Raw genomic sequence first — 4,576 nt, 5'->3', positions numbered from 1 at the left:
AGAACAGAGCAAGGGAACACTGCATGGTTCAAAATGAAGAAGGGGGTATGCCAGGGATGCATCCTATCTTCATACCTTTTAACCTACATGTATGCAGAACAGATTATCTGGGAGGCTGGGCTCTATGAGGAGAAATGTGGGGTCAAGATTGGTGGATGATTTATCAACAATCTGCGTTATGCAGATGACACAACCCTGCTTGCTGAAACTGAAGAGGAACTGAAGCACCTGCTGCAGAGGGTCAAGGAGTGCAGCCTACAATATGGATTGAGGCTCAATGTCAAGAAGACAAAGATTCTCACCACTGGGCCAATTGGCAGCATCAGGATGGATGGTGAAGAGATTGAGATTGTTCACAGCTTTAGTTTTCTTGGCTCCACAGGCAACACTCTTGGCAAATTAAAAGGTGCATTGCCATGGGAAAGTCTGCTGTTAGGGACCTCTCCAAAGTACTGAAGAGCAATGGTGTCTCTCTGGAGACTAAGATGCATCTGATACAGGCCATGGTCTTCGCAATCACTTGTTATGCATCAGAGAGTAGGACAATGACCAAGGAGGATAGAAGGAGAATTGATGCCTTTGAGCTGTGGTGCTGGATAAGAGTATTGAGAGTACCATGGACTGCTAGAAACAAACAGATTCATCCTGGAAAGGGTTAAACCTGGTGGCTCCTTGGAGGCAAGGATTCTGAGGCTCCGTCTAACATACTTAGGACATGTTGTGAGGAGAGACCGGTCCTTGGAGAAGGACACCATGCTTGGGAGGGTGGAGGGACAGCGCAGGAGGGGAAGGCCCTCTATGAGGTGGATTGATTCAGTGACTGGGATAATAGGGATGGGAGTGTCAGAGACAGTGTGACTGGCACAGGACAGAGCGGAGTTTAGGGCTGCTTTACGTAGGGTCGCTATGAGTCTCAAGTGACTCGACGGCACATAACAACAAACAACAACATGACAACAGTCCAGAATAAGAGGTACATAGCAAAGTGGCCTGGGGGAAGTGAGGGGCAGGGAGAGGGGGAAAATTATGCAACAACGAAAGATTTTTCTTTAAAGTGAACTGAAGGGGGTAGGAGTGAATGTGCAACAATGAATGAATGAAAATCCAACTTTTCTGTAAACTTTTGTTAAAATTACAATTTAAAAAGGAAAACAATGAACTTGTAAAACATTACACAACATGAAAGAGCCTGGAGGACATAATGCTGAGTGAGATACCTCAGTCTCAAAAGGACAAATACTGCATAACACTACTGTTATAAAATAGAAAAGACCTGGAAGATGGTGTGGCCCCTTGTGCAGAGCCTTGGCAGTGCCACGATATACTCCAAAGACAGCCCCATGCTCCCTTCTCCAGCACCATCAACCCCCAACCAAGGATTTGCCTCCACGCCTCTTCAAAGACCTTTCTCTAGGACCTTTGGGAGAACAATCAAGTTACAGGCCAAATTCTTTGAAACAGACATTCCAAATATCGACGTCTACCATTAGGAATTGGACATCAAGCTAGAGAAATGCTCACAGGGTCAAAAAGAGAATAGTGAAGCATATGATCTGGCGCATTAAAATACAGATCTCTGGGAACCTAACTTCAGTGTTTGACAGCAGGAACAACCTTTGCACAGCTCTGCCTCTGCCCATGGGGCGGGACAAGGTGGAGCTGGAGTTCACACTGCCAGGGGAGGACAATGTCTGCATCTTCAAGATGTCCATCAAGTGGATGTCCCGCGTGAGCCTCCAGGAGTTACACAGTGTATTTCAAGGGTGGCTGCCAAGCATCCCCTTCCAGTCAACCCAGGCCCTGGATGTGGTCATGAGGCACTTTCCGTCTGTAAGATAAATCCTGTGGGTCTTCTTTCTTTATGGCCGTCTGGTTGGGCCTTCACTTTGGGAAAGGATGCTGAGTATCGCTGTCTAGGCAACTGCGTTTTATTAACACACAGCCAGTAATCAAGTTTGCACAGTTTGGTGGGTAGAGGCAGGAGGAAGGAAATGGGAAGGATCCAGGTGAAAAGACTTGGTAATGATGGGCAAGGTCCAATGCTAACTAATTTTATAAAACATAATGCATGAGAATGATTGTATTGAAACACAATATCAATGAAGAATAGTGTGGAACACAATGTATATGTTCTTTGTAAGCAAACCAATTAAAAAAATGTCAAAAAAAAAAAAAGTATTGAAGAACAACAAAAATCTCTGACAGATCCCCAGGGGTCAAGCTTTGGGAAAAAAAACCCAACAACTAAACAAACCAAAATCAAAGATCTAAAGATGGAAATAACACACAGTGGGCAAATGAAGAGAAAGCTCTGTGTCTGCAGTGTGAGCCTGCAGCCGGCCGGCCAGCTAACATTGCCACTGCAGCAGGAGAGCGGACAGGCCATGGAGCGCACAGAGGCCTGGTCCTTCCAGGACAGGCACCGGCTTCTGGGGCTGTCTTACCCCCACCTTCTGCATGTACAAGTCGGACAGGAGTGGAAACACACCTATCCTCCTCTGGAGGTCGGTAACATTGTGGCAGGACAGAGATGTATGAAGAAAACTCACCAACAAACCTCAAGCAGACCAGAGCCCCGGCCAGGTCCACACCTGATCCACAGGAGGAGATTAGCAAGCTGATGCAAAGTACAAGTTTCAATACAGATCCATATCTGTGAATGTGGAACCACGGTCAAAGATGAGATGATGGATGTGACTGGGCGGGTCCTCCAGCTGCCCTCCATCCTCTACACCAGCAGGATCAAAGTGATTGCCACACTCGTGCAGCGAGTCTGGGACATGAGAAATAAGCAGTTCCACATGGGCATTGAGATCAAGGTGTGGGCCATTACGTGCTTTGACCCCCCAGCACCAATGCCCTGAAGTCTACCTGAAGTCCTTCAGAGTAGTTCAGAAAGAGCTCACGGGACACCAGGATGCCCATCCAGGGCCAGCCTTGCTTCTGCAGATATACCCAGAGTGTGGATAGCGTGGAGCTCATGTCCCGGCAGGTGAGGATCACCTATGCTGGCCTGCAGCCCATGGTTGTCATCCTGCCAGGAAAGACACCTGTCTATACTGCAGTGAAGTGAGTGGGTGACACAGTTCTGGGGATGGCCACACAGTGCACGCAGAGAACCACACCTCAGACCCTGTCCAACTTCTGCCTGAAGATAATGTCAAGCTCGGTCCCATGAACAACCTCTTGCTCCCTCAGGACAGGCCCCTTGTGTTCCAGCAGCTGGTCATCTTCCTGGAGGCCAGTGTCCCCCACCCTCCTTCTGGGGACGGGAAGAAGCCTTTGGTTGTGGCAGTGGTAGGCAGTATGGACACCCTCCCCAGTCATGACTGCACCACAGTGCAGGTTCAGCAGCATCGCCAGGAGATGATCCAGGACCTGGCCGCCATGGTGCATGAGCTGCTCATCCAGTTCCACACACTGACATGCTTCAAGGCCACACACGTCATCTTCTACCGCAATGGCATCTCCAAGGGCCACTTCCAGCAGGTTCTCCACCACATGGTGCTGGCTGGCATCCATGAGACGTGCACTAGACTGGGGAGGGACCTACAGCCTGGCATTATGTCCATCATTGTCCAGAAAGGACACCACACCCGACTCTTCTGCACTGACAAGAACAAGTGCTTTGGGAAGAGTGGAAACATCCGGCAGGCCCCCACCATCGACACGCAAATCACCCACTGACTGAGTTTAACTTTTACCTGTGCAGCCATGCCGGCTTCCAGGGAACCAGCAGACCCTCCCACCACCCCATACTGTAGGGTGAACAATCATTTCTCCTCTGTCGAGCTGCAGATTCTGACATACCAGCCATGTATGTCACTCCTAAATACACTGCACACACTCTGTGTCTATCCCTGCCCCGGCCTCCCATGCTCACCTGGTGGCCTTGCAGGCCAGGTACCACCTGATGGACAAGGAACACAACAGAGCCAAAGGCAGCCATACCTCTGGACTGAGCAACAGTGGAGACTACCAGGCCCTGGTGAAGGCCATGCAGGTCTACCAGAACATGCTGCACACCATGTATTTTCCTCAACACCTCTGCGTCTGTTATATATCCTGAAAAAACCAGGATAGATGTGGGGGTGTTGAGGAAAGAATGGGAAAAGTGTGGATAGATAACGAACACTGCAATAGAACAGATGAGGGGAAGAACTGTCCGAAAGGAATATATGATTAGGTGTTATGTGTATGATAATCTGGAACAAGGAGTGCATTTCAGGAAGGACTGGAGCGGGTGAAGAAAATGGCAACAATGAATACAAAATAATTAAATTTTTAAAAAGAGAAAAGACAATGGTTGAAAATTTCCAAAAGTAATGAAAGACATCGTATCATAGTTCCAAGAATCAGAGAGAACACCAGGGAGGATAAATATCATCTCCACAAACAACACCTGGGTACGTCACAGTCGAACTGCTGGGAGGCTAAGATAAAGTCCTAAAGGTGCAAAGGTTGGGAGAGGGGAGTGGAGGCACAGTATTGTATACAGAGGAACAAAAATAAGAATTACTGCAAGCTTCTTATCAGAAACTGTGTAAGCTCAAGATAACAATGGGACATTTTTAAA

At 48.2% G+C, this 4,576-nt stretch overlaps 1 pseudogene; it reads left to right on the top strand.

Moving 5' to 3' along the window:
- The first annotated feature begins 1,340 nt into the window (after nt 1–1,340).
- LOC102844570 lies at nt 1,341–4,069 on the top strand (annotated as a pseudogene).
- Nucleotides 4,070–4,576: the final 507 nt, after the last annotated feature.

This window comes from Elephantulus edwardii, unplaced genomic scaffold, assembly GCF_000299155.1.
Source record: "Elephantulus edwardii isolate Elephantulus edwardi_28Jun2011 unplaced genomic scaffold, EleEdw1.0 scaffold00028, whole genome shotgun sequence".
Classification (NCBI taxonomy): Eukaryota; Metazoa; Chordata; class Mammalia; order Macroscelidea; family Macroscelididae; genus Elephantulus; species Elephantulus edwardii.
The sequence above is the reverse complement of the archived record's forward strand: the minus strand, read 5'-3'. Positions and strand labels throughout refer to the sequence as shown.